This window comes from Pleurodeles waltl, chromosome 1_2 (genome assembly GCF_031143425.1).
Source record: "Pleurodeles waltl isolate 20211129_DDA chromosome 1_2, aPleWal1.hap1.20221129, whole genome shotgun sequence".
NCBI lineage: Eukaryota > Metazoa > Chordata > Amphibia > Caudata > Salamandridae > Pleurodeles > Pleurodeles waltl.
In genome coordinates, this window is record NC_090437.1 from 497107337 (window position 1) to 497132608 (window position 25272).

Sequence of the window (25272 nt, forward strand, 5' to 3'; positions counted from 1 at the left end):
TGTGAAGAACATTTCAAAAGCGTAAAACAGATGAGTAAGAGGGGGCAGGAGCTGATGATAAGCAATCATCGTGGTGTAGTGCACCGGGGTAAAGCCTACATGCTCCACCGCAGGGAGACTGCTGTGTGCTTCCAGCAGTGAATAGAGCCAAGTCAGGGGCCGTGGTGGTGAAGAACGACCGGCGCATGACAGTTATTGTTAGTAAATAGCATTAAGAAACCTTAGAAATTCACTACAAAAACCTAATGTTATAGTTAGGTTCAGATTTTATACAAATAAAACTGTAGATAGTCAGCAATTATAGTTACCTGAGCTAACTATAACTTATGCCCCGCAATGCACTGCTTATGACCATATATATTACATCACTCATGACATGGTCAGTGACATCACTGATGACATCTCAGATGACATCACTGATGACATCATCCAGCAAAGTAAACTTCAATATACTTCAGAAAATATCATTTACATTTTTGAAAAGTAAGAAAAAGACTCAGATAAGAGACGTACATCACAGAGCTCACTGTAACCTTATCAACTACTATGTTCACTTATCACCTAAAAGATAACTCTCAGTGGACAGTCCTGTCTCTTTTGAACCACTCTTCTAAACACTAATGACAAAAGTAATTCATCTAATCTTTTAGGCTAGTCTATTGCATACCACAACAACACCGTTTGTGAACTTGGAAAGATGTTTTACTGCAAATGTCAGATTTACAGAAATCCCTACAATATACAGCCAGTAGAGAGGTCTTAGCAGACAGGCCATTATGTCACAACCCACTAGTCCAATTATTCTTCATTTTGGACAAAGGTGTGAGCATTGAGGTGAGTGTTTTGTAAATGTCTACTACACTTGGCCATCACCCTAGAGAAAGGTCTTAATAAACAGATAAATGAATTGCTTTATACTGCTACAGTCATTGATCAGAATGGAGAGAGGTCTAAGGAAACTGGTCAGTATGTCGTAAAAGAGAACTTTTACTTATAATTAGTAAACCTGCTTCAAAAACGGAATTATGGATCAGATGAAAATTGTTAGAAATAGTATCACTAAATACTAATATATCTTTTGCAGTAGCTTAGTATATATGTTTAAGTCTCAAAAACGTTTACGAAACACTTACACTCACTGGATGATATCATAAGTGATGTCCTGACCATGTCATTAGTGATGTAACATGTGAGGTCATAAGCATTGCATTGTGGGGGCATAAGTTATAGTTAGCTCAGGTAACTATAAATGCTGAATTTCTACAGTTTTTCCAGTTCACGTGACATTGTGTTTGCTAATTCAACAGACACCCCTGCCTCCACCTATCCCATGCATCACTAAATTTTATTAATTTTTTGGTTGTGAATGTGAAATGAACACTCTTGTTAAAAGTCTGCAATTTTTACAGAGGTACCTCCAAGAACAGTAATTATAAAACTTGATTTTTTTTTTTTACTCTGAGCTGCTGTCCCAATAAAAGGACGTTGACCTCCTGGACAGCAGACAGAAGGGGTGTTTACTTCCATTGATGCCTGCCTGATATATAGTGCCCTATTCCTTTACAAGCAGCCTGTGGACAGCTTTGAACATCAAGAGGAGACTAGAAAGTGACTGTCAGGGACTGGCATCAGCAGGTATGTGCACTATCTGATTTTGTTTGGCAACACCTTCTCCATCTGCCACAACCAGCCTATGTGGGCCCTGTTTCTCTCTGTGGATTTGTTCCCCTTTGTTGGACCTGGCCCTTTCGCAGGGTTATCTCCAAACCTTTTACCTTATTCCTCCTATTTATTCTGACCTGTTATGTTGGCTTTAGGACTCTGGGCCCTTTACCACTGCTAACCAGCACTAAAGTGCATATGCTCTGTGTTTAAAATGTATTGGCGAATGTTTCTTCATGATTGGCATATATGGTGTATTAGTAAGTCCCTAGTATAGTGCACCAGGTGTGCCCAGGGCCTGTAAATCAAATGCTACTAGTGGGCCTGCAGCACTGATTATGCCACCCGCAATGAGTAGTCCTGCAAACACTTTGCAGGCCTCTCATTGCTGTGCCTGTGTGTGCAGTTTTAAACAGCCATGTTGACCTAGCAAGTGTACCCACTTGCTGGGCCCCACCCTTTCCTTTTAAATAAGTCATCACTAAAGTAGGCCCAAGGCAGACCCACCCATGGGCAGGGTGCAGTATATTCAAAAGGTAGGACATGTACTGGTGTGTTTTACATGTCCTGATAGTGAAATACTGCTAAATTTGTTTTTCACTATTGCAAGGACTCTCTCTCTCTCTCTCCCAATAGGGTAACATGGGGATTGCCTTGTCTTTTAAGTGTAATTTCCTAATGATAGCAGATAGAGATATGGAGTTTGGGGTATCTGAACTCACAATTTAAAAATACATCTTTTGATGAATTCGGTTTTCGAATTGTAAATTTGAAAATGCCACTTTTAGAAAGTGGGCATTTTCTTGCTTAATCATTCTCTGCCTCTGTTTGTCTGCTGAATACACGTCTGGGTGAGGATGGCAGGTGGGTTGTTTGGACATTCACTCTAGACAGACATACAAATGGAGCTGAGGTGTGCCCTGCATATCCTGATGGCCCATCACCAGGCTGATGCGTCTTCCTGAGCTGGAGTGGTGGGAGGAGTTGACACTTGCACCTGAATAGGGCTGTGCCTGTCCTTACACAGAGCAGTCTCCAACCCCTGGAGTATGTCTGGGGGCAGGGCTGAGAATGCAGGGTTTGCTGCACTACAAAGACTTCCCCTTGATGTTTGCCTTATTTAAAGACAAAAATGGGCATAATTACTGGCCCTCTGACACCACAAAGAACACTTCTGGACTGAGGAAATTTTGCCAGGAAGAAGAGCTGGATGCTCTAGGAGGGACTGCCACTCTGCCTGTTGCTTTGTTGTGCTGGCCTGCTGCTTGCTGCTTCTGTCTTTGGAGTAACAGGACTGGACTTGGCTTTCCACATCCTGCTTTCCAAGGTTTTCCTAGGGCTTGAACTGAGCTTGCCTCCTGTTAAGAAGTCTCAGGGCCATCAAATACTTCACCTGCCAGCACCTGGGCTGTCTTGCTGAGAGTCCTGACTTTTCTAGTGGTACCAAATCCAGTTCCTGGGCCCTTTGTAGAGAACTGTGGTGTAATCAAGAAGAAACTAAGCACATTGACTCCAGAGTGGCTTATGTACTGGTGCTGCTCTCTGATTCCATGCTGCTGCCTGCACCGGTGCCATGGTCCCTGCTGAGTGCACCAACCCCAACCTGCAACACTGGATCGATGCTGCTGCAGCACCTCCAAAGTCCTGCCACAGCATGAGTCCTGAGTGCCATGTCACTGACATCCGTGACACCCGACTACGACTCCGCCACAGCACCTGTGGCCCGTGGTGTGATCGTCACACTGTAAAGTCAACACCTTGCATCTTGACGCTGACTTGTAATAAGGAACTGACGTCTCGCCACTGACACCGCATCACCTGCCCTGAACCTGTAAGCAATCCACGCCTCACCTCCCCTCCCCTGTCTAGCAGTAAGGAACCAACACCTCACCTCCCTGGTGGTAGTAGGGAACCAAAGCTTCACAGGCTCCAGCAATGCCTCACCTCCCCAAATCTGTGCAATGGCTTTGTTTCCTCATTGTTTTCTAAGGTACTGTACCAAGGGCCTGTGCGACTGGTGATGGCCCGCATTCCTTTATGAGTGGTGTCAGACTGTTGTAAGTGCCTCCTTCGAGATACTGCAATAGCCCCCATGGAAGCCACTGTGTTTCTAAATTCTATACAAAGATTAAGGTGGTCATTTTGACTTTGGCGGTAAAAACTGCCGCAGTGACGTCCGCCAAAATACTGCCACTGCGGCTACCCTCCGTCCGCCATATTATGAGCACTGCTGGACTTCCGCCACAAGAAGGGCAGAAATCCAGTAGTGTTCATCGTGGCGGATGGTGATAATGTGGCGCTGCTACCACCAGCACCGCCATGCCAGTAGCACGCTGCCAGCCGCATCATGACTGTGATACGGCCAGGCGTGTTCTGCTGGTGGGGAGCTGCTGGTGGTAGCAGTGCCCCTTCCTGTTCCCTACCAGAAGACCTCCTCGACAAAGGTAAGTCCGCTTCCGCCAGGGTAGGAGGCGGGAGGGTGTGGGGTGTTGTGTGTGTGTGTGCCTGAGTGTGTGCATGAAAGTGTGAGTGAGTGTGTGAATGTGTCTGAGTGTGTTGTGTTGTTTGCTTGGTTGTTTGCGTATGAGTGAATGCGTGTAAGAATGGTGAAGTGAGCACATGTGTGCATGTCACTGTGATTGTGTGTAAGAATTGGTGCAAGCATGTCTGGAAATATGCATGTTTGAATTCATGTATGCCAGTGTGAGTGATTGAGTGTATGAGTATTGAGTGTATGCGTGGTGTGTGTCTGCGGCTGTGTGCATGTATGAGCAGTGGGGGGGTGAGTGAGAGGATCGAAGGGAGGTGTGGGGGTTAGTGTGTGTTTGGGGGGTGGGGCTTTGGATGGAAGGGGTGTCAGGTGTGTGTTGGGGGGTGTGGGAGCCACCTACCTACTGGTGACAGGGAAGGAATTCACAAGTCCACAAAGTACTCCACACCAGTTTAGAAAATAGCCAGTATGTATCTAAGTAAAACAAGACCAAAATGACAAAACTCCAACATACACAAGTAAAGATACAATTGTTCAAAGATAATGAGGGTCGTTATGACCCCGGCAGTGAGTGTAAATGTGGTAGTAGTACCGCAAACAGGTTAAGAATAGCGTTTGGGCCATGACGGTATGAGCCGGCGGGCCAGAGATATCAATCTCCAGCCTGGCAGCCGGCACAGTACTGCAGGCGGCATTATGAGCGGTGGAATTCCTGTAACCGGTAGGGCCTGCCGCCATGGTGTTCGTGGCATTGCTAACGCCACAAAAACCATGGTGGTAGGCAGGCTCATAATTGTATCTTTACTTGTGTATGTTGGAGTTTTGTCATTTTGGCCCCTCTGTGACTTCTCTGGCTCACCTGACCCTCTTTCCCCCTCTGTGTGTTTCCAATTGTCTTCACCATGTTACCTTGTGACTTTCCTGAGCCACTGTACCTCCTGTGAACTCCCTTTCCAGTGTCTTCTTTGCCTCCCCACCCCTACAGCTTGTGACTCCTTTGCTTCTCACCTGCGTGTCTCCCATGCCCCCCTCTTCCTATAACTCATCTGGCCCCCTCCCCTCCAGGTTCTTCTGTAACCTAAGGACTCCTGTGCCCCTCCCCCAAATACGCTCTGAAGCCCCATGGACCACTAAAAGGAAGGTGGTTTGATGCCAGAGGGCAGAGCTGTAAAATTGAAATCTGCACTCTCTAGTGCTGCTATCTTTCTTTTAGGAGGCACGGTACTGCTTGAAAGTCTGCCAGATCAAAGAATTGGATGAAAAAGTCTCTATCCATGATGGATAACAGGTCAAATGCTGTTTCATCTACAAAATACCACACATTTTGTTATTTTGGATGGCAAGTTTAGCTTTTTTGACACAACATTTGCCAACTCATGTTGCAAAATCCTGAGGAATCTGTAGCAATCCTGCATATTTTTTTATCACTTATCTTTCCATATCAGGTTGTGACAAATTAGTGCTACCCAACTATGTCAACAGGAAGTGGCCCAGACTCATTTTCCATTTTGAAACACTGAAGCAGCAGAGCTGCAAATATTCATTTTCTGGTGGCAGGGGGCCATTGGGGGGGGGGGGGGGCTGGTTGAATCCAGGAAAAAAAGAAAGACTTCCACAGATAGTCCTGTGTTTTAAATATAGCTTATAGACTTGAAGTACTGAATTCTTCAAACAGATTGATCACCAGCTCGTCATTTTGAGTAGAGCTTTCTTCTCTCACTGCCCAAATCAGAACATTTACAAATCATTTTGTTTGCTGTGCCAATCACTTTTCATTTAGAACAAAAAAGTAAGTAAGATGTCCACAAATCTCACTTCAACTACCTGATTGATGAAAGAAAGGACAGTAAAGCTTGTCAAAAAGCTGATGCCTCCTTGAGCTCTGCCTTCCTGCCTGTCTACTACACGTGAGTCCACCGTGAGCCTGCCCGCACACCTGGTCATAGCCCCAAATGGCCCTCAGCAGGCCTTCAAAAAGCCTTGTCAAGGTTATACGCCAACATAGAGGACTCAGTTGGACTGCACTATAAAACCCCTTAAAGCCAAAAAGTAACGTGAGGCTGAGTAATGTGTGGGCCGGGGAGCTGGGGTGCTTCCCTGGAGGTTGTGCAGGAAAGTTGCAGGAATGCTGCTGTAAGGAGCTGTGCCAGCTGCATGGAAAGGTGCAGATAAACCCAGCTGGAGCAATAGGCCTGTGTTTGTTTGTTTGGGCAGGACTGGGAGCTTCTGGGGGTGGGCAGGAAAGCTGCTGTTAGAAGCTGTTATATAGAGAAAAGTATAAAAAGCTTTGAAGGCAACCCTTGCATCATTGAACTCCTCCGACTGATCCTGACTGCCTCTGGCCACCGCTGGATACTCTTGTGCATTGTTTGCCCATCTCTATCTGTCCCAGAAGGAAAGAAAGGACAATAAGTTACATTCTATTTTGCAACTCTTTGCAACTTTCCTTGCAACAAGGGGCAGAGTGTGGTTCACCCTATGCCTCACACCTCACTATGTGCCATAGAATTCAATATGCTAAAACTCAAGTACTCCAGTGCTCTAGTGCCTCCAGGGTGTTCAGCTTTTAGTGTCTGCACAGAGGGCGAGATCAGTGTGCTACCCCAGGAGGCCAAAGGGTTGGGCCAGAGATGGTGGAGACAGCCAGACTAGGTTTCTGGTGTGGTTTGGTTCTCCACCCTGCCCGTTTGCACACTGGTAACCAACAACTATAAGCACTAAAAGGATCATAACACTGTGAATATAATCCAGTGTCTTCCTCAGCTAAGATCAGCAAAGGGCACGCCTCCTTCCCCCAATCGATCAAGCCAGGTGCAGGGAGTACTTAGCAGGAGGCAGATGGCAGGGGGCTAGTGGGCCCAGGTGGTGTGAACGTCTGGGGGAAGAGAAAAAGAGGACTCACAGCTCCCTCCTCTTGATGGCCCACAACAAGATGCAGAATGTAATGAAAAGAGAGAGAGCTGCCCATTACAAGATGGGAGGACATGTGGAAGAGAGGAAAGGCAAGGAGTTCTTGTAAGCAGGTGCCAGAGACAAAGGAGCTCACCCTAGAGGATTGCGGTCTTTAAGCCTTAGCAAAGGAGATGTCGTAAGGAGAATGGCAGAGTCAAGCGAATCCAAGAGTACTTCACTCCCCTAGGGAAAAAAGCTAATCAGAGAACTCTTCATGATGAGGCAGCCCTGAGAATGTAACCAAAGTGGAGATCTCTCATCGACAGCGCAATCACTCTGGGTGCAACATGGGAGTAATTGCCTCCGTGCAACTCAGCTCAAGAGTCAATGCCGGAACTTTTGACGCAAAGTACGCCTTCTTGCGGAAAAAATCCAATTCAGTCAAACAAAGAAGGTCATTAGACCCAAGAAATGGGAAATCCCCCTGCCTCCAACTATTGCTTTAAAGGGCAGAGGCTTGACCCCAACAAAACCAAGCCATAGATAATATACTGGACAGATTAAACTCGCTTATCAAAAGGCCACATGCTCAGGTAGAAGCAGACATTGGAGCGATAAACCAGATATGCCAATGCCAATGTTGCTTCATTCTGGACAAACTCAAGGAGCTGCTGGGAATCATGTCTTCCCTGGTGGCTGATTTAAAACAGGAATCAGAACAGCTGACAGAGGGTAGGCGGCCACTATACGGACAGCAAGGGTCCGAGGCAATCAACCAGCAAGGAAATGACCTTGATAAAGTAGCACATTACATGGAAAGTTCCAAACGGGCACCAGGAAAACCAATGGAAACCCCATCATGGATTATAATGTAGAGGAAGGTCCTTTCATACCCGTCTAGTCTAGGAAAAACCAAAACGCCTGGAAAAAATGGGCAACAAAGAAGCTGTGAGACAAGAAGACAGAGATTTCCCACTCCACAAGAATGTTTGCAACAGCATACCTCGAGAGAATACCAAGCAAAAGAATAATCAAAAGAAGGGCAAGTCAGAGAATGCATTATCTTCCCAACTAGCAAACATCAAGAATTCACTCACGTCGGAGCAGCTGCCCATTACGTCATGAGAAAACAAACCCCAAAGGCAGCCTGAGGAGACAAGAAGGGAAACCTCCCATGGTGAGAACCTCTGGGCCCTAGACTAGGCACCTCAAATAACTGGAACCAGAGGGTTGTGTCAAAAGTGGCAAATGCAAGAGGCCTGCCAGCAGGCCATCACCCAGACATCTCATTCCTGGAGGGCACCGCATGGAACAAGAGGAGACCAGAGAACCCTTACTAATACGGAAGCTCAATCTCAGGTAACAAGGCCTGAGTGGCCCTGCAAGATTCACCAGCAACTGGAAACCTACATGGCCATCACCCAGATATCTCATACTGGGGGACCCAGATGGAACAAGAGGAGAGTTGAGAGTCCCTATGAATACTGAAACTCAGTCACATGCAGCAAGGACTATATGCTGTGTAAAACTCTACCAGGTAATAGGCATGGAAAGTACACCACAACTGGCAACCCAGTGCTTACTGTGGCCGGAGGAGAAAAATATAAGTGATACCATGATTACATCAACACTGCACGCCCCACCACTCGTCAACCCCAAAGGACACAGCTGCTCAGAGGTCCCTGGGATGTCCTCAACAGGCGTAACCTTGTGAGAATTTGTAACGCAATCCAGGGCTTAGACCAGGTAAAAAGCAAAGACATAGAATAAGTAGCATTCATAGCCCAAAAAAATAGCAAACTAAATGAGAGCACATAGGTACACTTTTTTAATCCAGAGACTGCGCAGTCACTACAGTCTAAAACTGAAGTACTCAGATGCTGGTAAATAGACCTAAAGAAATCTAGCAGAGTGAAATGTCCATCTTTTCTTATCCTGCATAGGGCAAATGAAATGGGCGGCAGAAATACCACAATAAACATCAGGGCGAATAACAGGAGGTCAGTCCTGCACCGCGCCAAGGGAGCAACATGGGCCCTTGCCATGATGCCAAGGGAATTCTCAATCGCCATTACCCAGGGTCAACCAAGGAAAAGATATTGTATGGAAGTCAGTCTACAAAATTAGGTTGCCTGCAGGCATGAATCCGCCCACCCTCAGTCCTTAAATGAGAGGGATCCCTAGGGACAAGGCCACAATCATTAATGCCAAGAAAGTCCAGATCAATCAACCCCCTTCCGAATGCAAGCTTGCTCAAGAGCAAAATCTGGAATCTTTCCTGCAAAACTTCAGCTTCATATGCCTACAGGAACCTGGCAAAATCCTCTTTCCGGGTACTAGACATTCTTAAGTCCAGCATAAAAAGTAAAAAAGGAGGCCGATCAGCTTATATAGCATCCAGCAAAACCTTCAAGGTGAGGAGTCTTGAACTGAAGCCAGCCCATACACTAGCATTTATTAAAGGAAATTGGTTACTACACCCAATATCAACAGCTATCATAATAGTAAACATTTATATCAACCCCAATGTGGCACAAAAACAACTCCTTCAAAGTATAACTGAAATTGAATCCCTAACACTAAGAGTTTCATATGTGCACAGTCCTTGGCTCATCATAGGACACTTTAACTTAACTTAACTTAAACATGGTCATTCATGGCAAGCAAAACATCTGAGAAACTGAAACAACCAGACCCTAAAAGGCATGATTGAAGGTCTCCCTGAAAAACTCAGAAGGATATGCGTTGTCTTACTTCCATGTCTGCTTTTTGCCTACAAGGAAGTGCCACAAAAGGGGGTAGAATTCTCTCCATTTGAACTTTTGCTTGGGCCACCTGTTAGAGGACCATTAAGTCTTGTAAGGGAAGGCTGGGAGAGACCTCTCAAAGAGCCAAAACAAAACATAGTGGACTATGCAATTGGCCTACATTCTAAGATGACACAGTACAAGGAAAAAGCCAGCCAAAATCTTCAGGCTAGCCAGGAGCTGCAAAAGCTCTAGTATGACTAAAAAGCTGTTATGTTGGATTTTCAATCAGGGCAACCAGGAGTTTCTACCGAGCTGAAAATCAGCACAAACTGCTCCCTGCACAGTCCAGGAGGTCGCTACTTTTTTTTGCCACTCGAGTTGAATTTCTACTCCAGCGGCAGCTACTTCAACACGAATGTAAGGTTTCTCAACACGAGTGGTTGCAACTATACTGGGACTGCTCACGTTGAGAAATCTTGTCGGGAGGTGGCCTTGAGTAAGATTTTCCTTTCTCTCTCTTGCCAACTCACGGTTGACGATCAAGGAAAAAGTTCCACTCTGCCCCACTACGCAGAGTTTTTCAGAACTCTGTGCTCTATGCGGAGTGGGAAAAACTCCGCAAACTCCATGAGCAGAGTGGAGTTCACCACCCACCCCTACTTATGAGGCATATAGATATGACCAGTTAAGGAAACTCTTCAAGCTGTACCAAATTAATATGGAAAGCATGCCACCACAGACAAGCTTAGGCTTCTGGTGGCCCTGCATTAGAAAGATCACCCCACAGATGGAGTAAATGATAAAAGTCTCTGGGGGGGAAGAGGATGCTGTGGACAATGGGGATAAGCTCCTCTAACCCCAACACTAGGGCACCTACAGAGGAAGACCTAGCCTTGGCCAGGCTGAGCAAAATACTGGCCCTGGAGGCTCAGCTTTTGGAATTTGAAACAAAGAGGACAGAGTTGGGCCCAGGACACATCTCTGGTGGCATCATATAAATCTTGAGAGAAAAACCTTTCTCTCTCAAACTTCCAAAAGGAATTGTGCCTCTCTTCTCTGAAGCGGATGATATAGTCAAATGGTTTTCTGCCTTTGAAACAGCCTGCATTGGGTGGGAAATTGAGAACAAACACTGTGGCACTCTGTTGTGGGAGTTATTCTCAGGAAAGTTCAGGGAAAGGCTCTTGATACTGAATGAGGCAGATTCTAAATTCTATGACATTATGAAGGTTACCCTGATTGAGGGCTTTGGATTTACAACTGAAGAGTATTGTATAAAGTTCAGGGAGGCTCGGAAAAAACCCAGAGAGAAACTTGGGTAGAGTTTGTGGACTATTCAGTAAAAATGCAGGATGGTTGGTTAGCTGGTAACAAGGTACAAAACTATGATGGGCTGTATAACCTATTCATGAAAGAGCATCTGCTTAGTAATTGTTACAATGCAAGCCTGCATCAAAACCTGGTAGGCCAAGGTAAACTTTCCCCTCAAGAGTTGGGGAGGAAGGCAGACCACATGGGTCAAAACAAGGGTGACCAAAACTACCACTTGTGAGGGAGACTTAGAGAAAGAGGCCAAAAAGATGGGAACCAAAACAAAGGCAAAGAGTCTCCTCAAAGGCCCCAAAAACCTACACAGGAGGGTGGGCCCATAGACTCCTCACAGCCTAGGGGTGGGTACAAAGGTAGGAACAAAGCTTGGTGCCATGATTGTAAAAACAGAGGGCACCAAACTTGAGACTCTGTCTGTAAAAATAAAAATAATGCATCTTCTAACCTACAGTAAATGCAGAAGCTAACCTCCACATAGGATCAGAGCTGTGGCCTGATCATGTCAGTGATCAGACAGAGACAACATTAGTTACTAAAGGAGGGGTAGAGTTATCATGTGCTACCTGGCCAAGTAATATGGAAAAATACAGGCAGCACCCTTTGGTTAATGTGGACACAGGAGCTAGTGTTACCAATGTAACTCAGTACTTGGTCTGCTCAAATCAGTTCCTGGTAGGGAAGGCTTATCCTGTCACCAATGCTGACAATGATACAAAGTTTTATCCCATGACTATGGTATCTTTAGATAGGGGGGAGTACTAGGGCATAAAGAAGTTGTTGTGAGCTCATCCTTCATAGAAGGCTGCAACCTTGGAAATGGCCTGGAGCATTCCCCCTGGGCTGAAGAAGAACTGAAGACCCATGCAGCCATGCTTGGGATCCCAGAATGGGTCTGTGTTAAGACTACGGCACAGAGTAAACTTCAGAGGGAAAAAAGAGAGTTGGATCCTGAACTGAACTAATGGACCAGCCTCCCAAGTGAAAGGGCTGGAAGACTGGAGAACCAGCCTCCCAACAAATCACGTCAGAACCCCTCTTCACAAGAAGAAGACTTGCCATTTCTAGAGGAAACTGACCCTGCAGAGCTTGGACCTTAACACCCGGAGCTCTTAGGCCCAGGTGGACTCTCTAGGGAGGATCTGTGCCAGGGGCAGAGAACCTATCCCATTCTTAAAGGCGTGAAGCGGCAAGCTACACAGGAAGAAAAGTGTAATGTCAGTGGTACTCACAGGGTCTATTGGAAGGATGGGATCCTGTTCACTGAGGCCAGTGACCTCAAGCCTGGTGCACCTAGGAGGGTGGTAGCACCTCAGCAGTTCAGTGAGTTTCTCTTCACTCTAGCCCATGACATTCCCCTAGCTGGGCATTTGGGCCAAAATAAAACTTGGAGTAGGTTGGTAAACCACTTTTACTGCCCTGAGATATCCCAGAAAGTAAAGGACATTTGTCAGTCTTGCACTACCTGTCAAGCCAGTGACAACGCAGGTGGACACCTAATGACCCCCATTGCTACTACCTGTGGTTAGGGTTCCTTTGAAAGGGTAGGGGTTACATTTGTTGGCCCCCCTTGACCATTAAACAGCATCAGAGCACAGATACGTTCTGGTGGTAGTGGGTCAGGCCACTAGATACCCTGAAACCATAACCGTTGGGACCATTACTGTTCCAGCAGTAAAGTAAAGTAAAGTAAAGGCCTACCTGGGAATTTTTACCAGGGTAAGGTTCCATAAGGAGGTAGTATCACACAGAGGTTTTGACTTCATGTCTGCATACGTGAAACACATGTGGAAGGAGTGTGGTATGACTTAGAAGTTCACAACCCCATACCACCCACAAACAAATGGGTTGGCTGAAAGGTTTAACCAAACCCTAAAAGGCATGATTGGAGGTTCCCCTGAAAAACTCAGAAGGAGATAGGATGTCTTACTTCAATGTCTGCTTTTTGCCTACAGGGAAGTGTCACAAAAGGGAGTAGGATTCTCTCCATTTGAACTTTTGTTTGGGCCACCTATTAGGGGACCATTATGTCTTGAAACGGAAGGCTGGGAGAGACCTATCAAAGAGCCAAAACAAGACATTGTGGACTATGTACTTGGCATACATTCTAGGATGGCACAGTACAAGGAATTAAAATATCTAAATTTCTTGAGGTCAGACAGGAGCTGCAAAAGGTCTGGTATGACCAAAAAGCTGCTATTTTGGAGTTTCAACCAGGGCAGAAAGTTTGGGTGTTGGAGCATGGTGCTCAAGGGCTCTCCAGGACAAATGGTCTGAGACCTATTCCTTTCTTGAAAAGAAAGTGGAAGTCCCCTATTTGGTAGACATAGGCAGTTGCAAAAATCCCAAAAGTATTACACATGTCAACCACTAAAAACCCTATTATTATTTAGCTGATGTGACCATGGTCATGGTTACAGATGGAGGACAGGAAGAAGAGGGTGTGCCTCTCCCTGATCTCCTCTCCAGCAGCCAAAACACAATTTACAGACAGTCAGACCTTGTCAGGGAGAGCATACAAGCGGAAGTAAAAAAGATGTTAGATTTGGTGTCACTGAACCCTTAGAGAGTCCCTGGGATAGCCTAGTACTTTGAGTCCCCAAACCTCACTTCAAAGGAGAGGAAAATGAGATGAGGTTTTGTGTCAATTAGAGGGGACTCAATGTCATAACCAAAATTGATACACGCTGAATCCCAAGAGCCGATGAGCTCATACACAGAGTAGGGACAACCAAATATCTGAGTACTTTTGATGTAACGTTAGGGTACTGGCAAATTGGCCTGACCTCGGCAGCAAAAGAGAGGCCAGCGTTCTCCACTCCTAGTAGGCATTATCCATTCACAGTTATGCCTTTGGACTAAAGAGTGCACCTGCCACCTTCCAAAGGATGGTGAACTAAGTCCTTGCTGAGTTGGAATCCTTTAGTGCAGATTACCTGGATGGCATAGCTGTCTATGGCTCCACCTGGCAGGATCACCTGATCCACTAAGGGAAGGAATTTGAGGCTCTGTAGAAGGCAGGCCTTACTATCAAGTTCAGTAAGTGCCAGATAGGGCAGGATAACGTTTTTTACTTGGGCCACCTGGTTGGTGGAGGTCAAATTCTGCCCCTCCAATCCAAGATTCAGACTATTCTGGCTTGGGAAACTCCCATAACCCAGACTCAGCTCAGGGCATTCCTTGGCTTGACTGGGTATTATAGGAGATTTGTGAAGGATTATGGCACCACACTTTTCCCCCTCACAGAACTAACCTCCAAGATAATGCCCAAAATGTTTAACTGGACAGTGGGTTGTCAAAATGCCTTTGACTCTCTGAAGACTACTATGTGTTCTGTTCCAGTCCTACAAGCTTCAGACGCTCCTACTCCCTCAGAACTCAAGGCAGGAGTGGTCCTAGCCCAGAAAAATGATGGCGAACATGACGAGCCTGTTGCTTTTATAAGCTGAAGACTACTCCCTAGGGAACAAAAATGGAGTGTCAAGGAGAGGGAAGACATTACTCTGTGTTGGGCCCTGAGGAAGCTGAGACCATACCTGTTTGACTCTCACTTCCTAGTACAGACTGACCACAGGCCTCTCAGATGGTTACAACAGATAAAAGGTGAAAATCCCAAAATGCTTGGATAGTCCAGTTCCCTACAGGGAATGGACTTTCAAGTGGAACACAAGGCTTGGGACTGCCTGTAACAAGGCAGGTGGCCTTTCCAAGTTCTTCCACTTAGATGAAGATGAAGTTCTTCCACTAGGGAAAAGGTAGCCTCATTCTTTTTAGTTCAGGGGGTAGTGTGAGAAAAGGCATCTTTTGTCCTGGTTAGGCCCCACTTTTTGCCTGGTATGCAACGTGGTCTCAAAGTTGTTAGTGCCCAGGACCCCTGCTAGCCATGGTCCCTGGGCCGTATCTCTTTCCTAAAACTGTTGTGATGCATTGGTACAATTGCAACACCTTTAGCTGTCAATATAAGTCCCTAGTAAATGGTACTTAGTGTCCATGGCATGGGGTAGCAGGGGTAGGCCCCTGAGGGCAGCAGCACAGACTTTGCAACCCTCAAGAGCCATGCATCCAGTTACACCCAGCGCTGCCATTGTAGGATGAGTGTCCTGGGGCAATTCTAAAATGCTAACTCGACATGGCACACAGCCGGTGTGCCCTGTTTACTATATATTGTATGCAATTTAGGTATGTCACCCCTATGGCAGGCAAAGCCAGCCTTATGGCAGGGTTTACTTTACTGTATGTGTGGGCATAGATGTATGAGCAATTTGCCCCTACTGTGTCCTTACCGAACCTGGGACATAGTAAGTGAACAAAGCACTCATTTTAATTGCATGTACTGGACACTGGTCCGTACGAGTTTCACAGTTACATGATGGCTACTCTGAACCCTGGGATGTTTGGTATCAAACAACTCCGAATGGTAGATCCAAACTTGTACCAGCATTGGATGTATTCCAAAGTGTACCAAGGGGTCACTTTAGAGGTGCCCCCTGTAAAAGCTAACTACCCTGGCATAGTTGCTGGCTGTTCACAACCAGCCTCTCACAACCAGACAAGATTCTGGAGTCCTGGGGTGAGAGCTCATGCACTCTGGGTCCCAGAACAAGGCCCTTCCTGGGTGGAGGTTTCACACCTCCCTCCTCAGGAATGGGCACTGCCCTGCTAGCGAGCTTCAAAGGGCCTACCGCCTTTGAAACTCGACACCCAAGCCTGCTGCTAGCAGCAGATGGCCACATCCATTGCAAACCCCCACTTTTGTGGGAGGAACGTTGGAAATACACACAAAGGACAGGAGGAGTGGTCAGCCCCAGCTCGCACCATCCCTAAGGTGTTGCATGCGAGGTGGCCCATCCATTTCATTTTCCTCCATCTTGCGTGGTAGGAAAATAGCCCATCAATGGTAGGGAAGTGACCTCTGCCCACAGGAAGTGGTCGTGGTCACTTAGTGGGTGTAGCCATCCTAAGGTAGCTGACCCATTGATCACTACTAGGGACCTCCGTAAATACCCACTAAATACAGTATTTAGTGGGCACTCCTAGACCAGAGATTCAGATTACCAGGACCCAAGAAGACCAGCAACAAAGAAGACCCAAGGCTCAAGAACTGAACTCCTGGTGCACCAAGAAAAAGGTGCCAAACCCTGCCTGCTGCACCTAGGACTTGACAATCACCGATTAGGGGTTGCTTGGACACCAGACAGACTCTAAAAATTCCTGGAGGACCTCCACATTTCTGAAAATTAATGAAGATCTCCATCCAGAGTGAAGGCATCACTCTCCTGCAACAAAGGCCAAAAGACCAGTGAAGTCCAGTTCACAGACTGGGTGCTAACCAAGGAACCGGATGCAACAGCTGCATCAAATTTCACCCAATACACTGTAAGGATAAAACCTGAAAGTGTGCCAAGTGTGGTGGCACCAGAACCTCCAGTGGCTGCACCCTGCAATAGCCCCTAGTAGTTGTCACCCAACATCGGACATCCAGAAGGACAGTCCACTCCAGACTGAAAAAAGACCAAGAGGAAGCCCCAGCCAAGTGACTTGAGAAAACACCAGAACCTCCCACCAGAGTGCCCCTGCGGACCTGCAAGTGACCCTCAAAGCGGCCCACCTCCTGCTTCCAAGGGCAACTTTGCACACAGCTCCTGGCTCACGGATTCGCTTTGCAACCGGCTGCCCTGTGCCTTGTACTGAAGATGCAGCTGTGTTCCAAGGGTCCCTCACCCCTTGCGACCTCAACACTCTAAGGGGACCTATCAGACCTAACTTGGAGTCCACCTGTTTTGTGCTTTTCCAAGAGGTCCCCTACCATGGCCTTGCACCAGCTCCAACGATGTTCTGCAGCTGCTACCACCACAATCAGGAGCCGCCTGAACTGGTCCACAGGGCCAACCAATGACCTCGCCCTAGCAGCAAAAGGAGACATTTGTAAACATATTGGCTGATTTTATATGCATTTTTAAAGTATTTCTCCATTGATTCCTATGGTGTGTAACTACGCACAGAACTGAGACATTTTCTAAAATTTAAAAATTCATAACTTAAAAAGTACTTACCCGATTTTGATGATCTTGGTCTTAATTTTTTTTTAACAATCTGAAGTATTTTTGCAAATTGGTCTTGAGTTATTATTTTGAGTGTGTGTCTTGATTTATTGATACTGTGAGTATAACAAATGATTTGCACTTCTCCAAGATTAGCCTAACTGCTCGACCAAGCTACCATAAGAATTTGAGCATTAGGTGGTCTAGATTTCACCTCTGTAAACCATGAATGATTGCCCGGATGCTCTGCACAGTGTGCCTGGTTTTGCACACTACATAGAGGGCCAGCCTCCTACACAATGGATTCTCCAATCAATCCGACACACAAATACAAAAAATCTGCATTAACCTTGGAATACACCTTTGCCTCTATGGTAATCTTTGGGCACATACAGGCCTGCCGCATAAAGGTGACCACCATCTGCAACTTACAATAATATTGCACAACACCCAGCAGGCGGATCACATGAAAAAGCTTGAAGAATAGGGCCCAGAAAGCCATTTACTATGAATACGATGGTCAAATAGATCCATGGAAAGCTATGAGACATGGAAAGCTAGTCTATCAACAGCTCAAGTGGCGTAAGTGGATGCAATCACCAACTGTGAGGCCATGTTAACATTTCTAAGTAAACAGCTGGGCCTCCAACAAATGGAGACTCCATGCTGGGACCTGATTAAAAAGAATTGGTTCATGCAGGCCCTAAAGCAGCAAAGACAGCAACTTATTAAAGCAACCAGACTCCTAAAACTCCAACACTTGGAAAGCTCCCATCTTAGCTCTTTTCTAGAACTAAAAAAGAATTACAAGAAGGCGTTATGGGAAGCTAATCAGGTCCACATGGACCAGGAGTGGATCAAAATTGTGGAGGCTTGTAAGGGAAAGAATAGCAAGCCGCTGTGGTCCATCACTAATCAACTTGAGCAAGAGGCCATGGGAGTCCTAAGCAACACAGTGTCAGAGTAACAGTGGATAGACTACATCTCCAAACTATAGGATAATCAGAAGGCAGTTGAATTACCATTAAATACATGCAGCGGAATAGCCTCCTTAAGCTTTGAGAAGCTAGTAATAGAAGGGAGTCTATGGATCTACAGAAGTAGTGGGGCCCCTGGTCTAAATGGCTTCCCTGCAGGACTATTTAAAAATGACCAAGTTTTCTGGAGCAGCCAATTATGCAGAATGTTTAACAACTGTGTTACAGAAAACAAGATACCAGAATCATGGAAAGGGGGCGTTTTACATTCTATCTATAAGAAGGGTCCCTACAGGAACCCAGACTGTTACCGGATGATTACCCTGCTCAATATTGATGCAAAAATATTTGCGGGCCTCCTGCTAGAGGACTTGGAAACCTGGGCTACAAATTTAAACCTAATACCCCTTAATCAAACTGGCTTCTGCCCTTTAGTGAGCCACAGTTGCCCCTCAAAGCTTTGGCTATGCTAGCTGAAAAATACAAAAGGAAGAAACTAGCTTTGTACCCTTGCTTTGTAGATTTATCCAAAGCATTTGACTCTGTAAATAGACATCGGCTTTCGAGAAATTTAGAGGACTACAATATTCTGCCAAATCTACTAAAAGGAATACAGCTCTTATACTCTGAAAATTGGGCCCGGGTCTCAGTAGGCAGCAATAGGACAGCAACTTCCAAAATTTGCATAGACAGAGTCCTCAAACAAGGCTTCATGCTGGCTCCGACTTTATTCAATCTGTACTTGGCAGACCTGTGCATGCAATTGGATGCCACCAGCTCCCATCCTCTTAAACTGGACCAACAATTCATCACCGCACTATTATATGCAAACAATATTGCTTTATTGAACTTTTCAGTTGCATTCAGTTGCAAAACTTGCTGAATGCCTTCCACCAATATTGCAAGCTAAATGAGCTATCTGTGAACCTGGAAAAAACCAATGTAGTCATCTTTGAAAAGCGATGTGGTGGTGGGCAGAACTTGCAGTTATAAATACCTCGGCGTCTGGCTACAGGAGGGCTGGTCTCACATTCTGTACTTAAACGCCATGAAAGCAAAGATGGCATCTGAAATTGCATCCTTACAAGTCCTGTCAACCAAATTGTAAAGTCCAGCTTGTCATCACTACTCACTGTGATCAAGGCAAAGTTTCTTCCCACACTGGAGTATGATTTGGAAATTTTCTCTGGTAAGTTTGCCAACTTCTTGAATTCTGCTCAGAGCAAAGCCTTTCCCCTCCTCTTTTTATTGCCACACAGTACCTCTCCGACGCAAATCAGACCAGAAATTAGACTCCAGGAGCAAGAACTGATACAAGAGGGGACCTTTCTCAAATATTCCTCACTGTTAAGGCAGGCAATGCCAAACTCACTGAAGGCCTTCATTTGGGAAGAAATTGGTCTTCACACACCCCATAATTCAAAAGTGGTTGGAGAGAATTGCAACAACAGTGAAGCATCTGCAGGTTGAGCACCTTTGGCAAAAAAAAATGATCACAAAAATCCTTTAAAAAATTACTGCATAAACAAAAGAACCAGCTCTCTTGGAGCAATGACAAAGTTAAGTTCAGCCGACATTCTCATGCATGGATGACTATCAACACATATAAGTTGATAGCTGCTCAGCCATACATGGCTGCCTTATTAAAAACAAAACAAAAAACACCCAAAAGTAAAATTGCTCCACACTAGACTTGGCCTGGTTCCTTCGCTCAACACAGCTCCAAAATTGGCTTTTCCTTCAAATTGTGAGAGATGTAGGCTTTGTGCATACCCCAAGAGGACTTTCTACAAATCCTTTGCATATGCCCTGCTCTCCTTCCTTGGCGTAAAATTTACCTCACAAACATCTTAAATACCAATGGCATTAGGACCTGCCACAATGAAATTCTGTTTTGTCTAAAGGGGCTGGCACCTCCATATAAGGCATGCTTTGCAAAATGTATACTGTATTAAAAACCGACCATCTGCTCAAGCAGGCATCAAACAACCAAGAAGGAAGTTTGAACGCAGTGGCCTAATAATGTCCACACCATCGACTTTTTACTCTTTTGCTGCTAGGCGCCTGAGCTAACACAATAAAAAAGTGAGCTGACTTTACAATGCACAACTTTTTGTCTTGTCAGGGTTACGTGGTGGCTCATTCTCCCTCGAGCCCTCTAGTCCTTGTGATGACAAACACTGCAGCATTTGCACATAGCTGGTGTTACAGCTCTGCTGCCTTTTAATCAATCTTTGTGTGTTTTAAATATTTTATGTATATTCTGGTACCTTTGTCTTTCTAGTCCTATGGAGTTCAGGTCATATAATGAATTATTTGCCCTCTATTATTAACTTCTTTTTGTTGCTAATTGCAATGGTTGTTGGTTAGTTGTGCAAAAAAAAACAAAAAAACATTCAACTACCTGTTCAATTGTGTTTTTTAATCATGGATGTAGTTAACTCTCAGCATGTAAGGAATCCGAATAATTAGTCTTGCCAAAACGTGAAATTATATCCACAAGATCGCTCTCCAAAAATGGTATGCATATCTGGTAAAATGTCTGTATACTGTGAATCGCTATTTTTTCACCTTTAAGAAGCATTTCTGCACTATTGGATAATATGTAACCGCTGTATTTTTATGGGTCTCAAAGATAGCTCGAAAGTTACACATTTTTTGTAGATTGACTATCATTGGTAAATTTAACAAATGTGCGTATTCAGAGAATCCCGAGCAACTAAATTCACATTTCAATCTGACTTGTGGATAATCATCTGCATTGGCACATCAAGATCTTTTAGTGGTTGTGCCATTGTATGTATTCATTTACTGTTAGTGACTCGTCTCATCGTACAGGCATGGTTCGTTTGGGAAGGATCCACTTGTTGACATAAAGTGCCTAAAAGTTAAGAGCTAAACAAAGGAGGGATGCAATAACAGGCACATATTTAGGGGCAACACATTATTAGTCTTTATTTTGAGATCCAATGCTCGTGAAGAAGCAGGGCCTGAACGTGCGTGTGGATCTCTTTCCAATTTTGATGAACATTGTTTTTCCTGCTGATTACATAAATGGCAATCACTTTTTCAGTTGTGATTGCAGTGTTGCAAAATCTTTGGTATTAACCTACAGATGCAAATACGAGATTTGCAATAGCTTAGTGCAAATGCTTTTGTTGTGCCGTTCTTTTCAAATGATGGTGCCCAATGCTTGTCTTTATGGTCTTCTCTCACAGGACAACTCTACACCCAACATGCATGTAGCAGCCTTCACAGTGATGCCAACCTATGTTGAACCTGGCCAAGGAAAGTCTCTTGAACCAATTTATAGCCCTACTTTGTCAGTAAATAATAGTCACAGTCCATGTTTCCATCATGACTTGGCAGTTGCCTCGTCAAAGAGCTCATTTATACACAGACCCCACACAAACACCAACAGTGCCCATTGGTCCCAATTTATAAAACGTCACTTAAAATCACAGTTCAGACCTACATAGTTGCCTACGCTTTTAGAATATCAGTTGTAGAAAACCTTTTGTGTTTAATTTAATAGATTATAAGATTGCTGTATAATAATCTGGGCCACAAAAAAAATTTACATGGCAATTCTCTTGCCTCTTAGTTCACTAATTGTTCATATTTAAAAACTATCACTTTTAATAAAGTACTTCTCAGTGCAATGCTGTAATGGGAAGTATTAATCTTAAAACTGCCTCATATTAAGAAAATAAACCTTTTTGAATATTTAAGACTTTATCGTACCTTAGATATTTTTGTTGTATGATTTACATAGCAAAAATGTTCAGGGCTCAACTCGTGCACGCAATCTAAGATCTGATCCAGATCCTTGGCTCGCCCTGGGCTCGGCTCTCTTTGTTAAATCGTTGGCTCACCCATCTCTGTAAATAATACAAAAAGTAAACAAACATAATATTAACAAACCCATTTAAAGATGGTCGCCGAATACCACAGAGTGGTAAAGGGTATCCAGATTCTTAACCCCTTGGGTGCCGGGGACGAGCTGGTTATGTCCTGAACCACGGCGCTCGTGTGCTGAGGATGTAACCAGCTAATCCTGCACACGGCCCATGGGGAGAGCGCTAGCGCTCCACCCATGGGTCAAGGGGGCAGGGATGGAAGGGGAATCGCTTCCCCTTCCACCCTCACCCCCCCCTCAGTGACATCTGATGACATCAGCCCTCGATCCTGTGCTCACCGCATCAAAGGTAACCCCCATCGCTCTGGAAGCTCAGCTTCTAGCTTGATGGGAAGATAAATGAAAGCATTTTTCTTCCATTTAGGGGGTGGGGGCAGGCAGAGAGGCATCAAAGGAAATTAAAGGTCTTTTCTTTCCTTTTATGTCTTTCTGAGCATTTCTGCAGCCTGATCATGAAGCGATCGGACTGCAGAAATGCCCACTAGACACCAGTTTTTTTTTTTTTTTTAGACATGGGGACCGACCCCTTAGGCAAGGGTCGCTCCCATGGGGGGCAAATTGTTTATAGGCCATGACCCAGTTGGGGGCATATCAGCCTATTTGTATAAGGCCAATCTTCCCCTAAAGGGGGCAGAAACCACTAGACACCAGGGTTTTTTTCATGACAATTTCATGCGGAGGGAGTGACCCCTTAGGTAAGGATCGCTCCCCTGGGGGGCAATTTTATTTTAGGCCATTTCTGCCCACCTTGGAGCAGATCGGCCTATTTTTCTTGGGCCAACCTGCCCCCAAGGGGGGAAGAAACCACTAGACACCAGGTATTTTTTTTTAGCCACTTTCACGCAAGGGAAGCAACCCCTTAGGCAAGGGTCGCTCCCCTGAAGGGCACATTTATTCTAGCCCATTTCTGCCCTCCTTGGGGGCAGATAGACCTATTTTAATTAGGCTGATCTGTGCCCCAGGTGGGCAGAAACCCCTAGGCACCTGGGATTTTTTATTTTTTTTATTTTTTACAGATGGGAGTGACCCCTTAGGAAAGGGTCGCTCCTCTGGGGGGCAAAGTTATTTTCTGACATTTCTGCCCCCTTTGGGGGCAGATTGGCCTATTTCTATTAGGCTGATCTCTCTCCGCGGGTAGGGGCAGAAACCAAATACACACCAGGGATTGATATGTGTGTGTTTTGTTTGGGGGGGCAGGCCCTTAGACAAGGGTCGATCCCCATGGGGGCACATTACTATTGGCCCTTTCTGTCCCCCTTTGCAGATCGGCCTATTTTTGTAAGGCCTTTCTGACCCCAAGGAGGGCAGAAAGCCCAGCAGACACCAGTGAAGAATTATTTTTAAAAAAGAGACCCACCCACCCCAAATAAAAGGGGACAAAGTTGTTCTGCCCACCGGTGGGCAGATGGGGCAACTACCCCCGATCCACTCCCCGGGGAGGGCAGAAAGCCTACTAGATGCCAGGGAATCAAAAAAAATAAAAAACAGTGGGTGGTGGCTACCAACCAGTTTGGGTATGGTTATGCCCCCACCCCAACTGAAGGGGGGAACAGTCTTTCAGCTCTCCCCCCACACACTAAAACATCTTATCCCACGGCAAGCAAGAGGACATTTGATCATTTTGAGTTTTGGTTTTACATTTGGGCCATGAGAGCTTGTCTAACTCTCAAAATCGTTCCACTTAGAATGGTGAGGGCTGCACTTTTTGGACTCTGGGATGATGCCATGTAGAAAAATCCACAAGACCCAGACACATCTGAAAACTAAACATCTGGGTGAGTCCAGGGTGGTGTGCTTCACGTGCACCCCGCACCGTTTTCTTACCCACAATGCCCCTCAAACCTCCACCTTTGCTTCAAATCACACATTTTTCCCACATTTTTGTAATGAAACTTTCAGGAATCTGCAGGAATCCACAAAATTCCTACCACCCAGCATGGTTGCATCTATACTGATAACAATTCTGCCCCACTTGTCAGCCTAAAAACATTTTTTACAAAACTGCCCTTTTGGACCCCCTTTGTTTACCCCTCAATTTTGACATGTTTTTGGCTCTTCCCTGTCACAGGCACTTGGCCCACCTACACAAGTTAGGTATCATTTTTAACAGGAGACTGGGGGAACGTTGGGTGATAGGAAATTTGTGCCGGTCCGGTAATCCCACACAGAAATGTGTGGAAAAGTTTATTTTTTTAGCTAGATTTGAGGTTTGCGGAGGATTCTGGGTAAGAAAACACTGAGGGATCCACAAAAGTCACACCTCCCTGGACTCCCTCAGGTGTCTAGTTTTCAGAAATGTCTTGGTTTGGTAGGTTTCCCTAGATGGCTGCTGAGCCCAGGACCAAAATGCAGGATTCCCTCCCTGCAAAAACAGGTAGTTTTGTATTTGATAATTGTGATGTGTCCACATAGTGTTTTGGGGCATTTCCTGTCGCGGGCAGTAGACCTACCCACACAGTAAGGTATCATTTTTATCGGGAGATATCGGGGAGTGCTGGGTAGAAGGAAGTTTGTGGCTCCCCTCAGACTCCAGAACTTTGCAGCACCAAAATGTGAGGAAAAAGTGTTTTTTTGCCAAATGTTGAGGTTTGCTAAGGATTCTGGGTAACAGAACCTGGTGGGAGAACAACACAAGGTTACCCTAGGTGTCTAGTTTTGGGAAATGTCCAGGTTTGCTAGGTTTTCTTAGGTGCCGGATGAGCTAGAGGCCAAAATCCACAGCTAGGCACATTGAAAAAAACAGGTCTGTTTTTTTGGGGAAAATGTGATGTGTCCATGTTGTGTTTAGGGGCATTTCCTGTTGCGGGCACTAGGCCTACCTGCACAGGTGAGGAACAATTTTGTATTGAGAGAATTGGGGGAATGCTGTGTGGAAGATCATTTGTGGCTCCTCTCAGATTCCAGAACTTTCTATCACCGAAGTGTAAGGAAAAAGTGTTTTGTGCCAAATGTTGAGGTTTGCAAAGGATTATTGGTAACAGAACCTGGTGAAAGCGCCACAAGTCACCCCATCCTGGATTCCCCTAGGTGTTTAGTTATCAAAAATGCACAGGTTACCTAGGTTTCCCTAGGTGCTGGCTGAGCTAGACGCCAAAATCCACAGCTAGGCACTTTCCCAAAAACACGTCGGATTTCAATGTAAAAATGTGATGTGTCGATGTTGGGTTTCCTGTCTCGGGCATTAGGCCTACCCACACAAGTAAGGTACCATTTT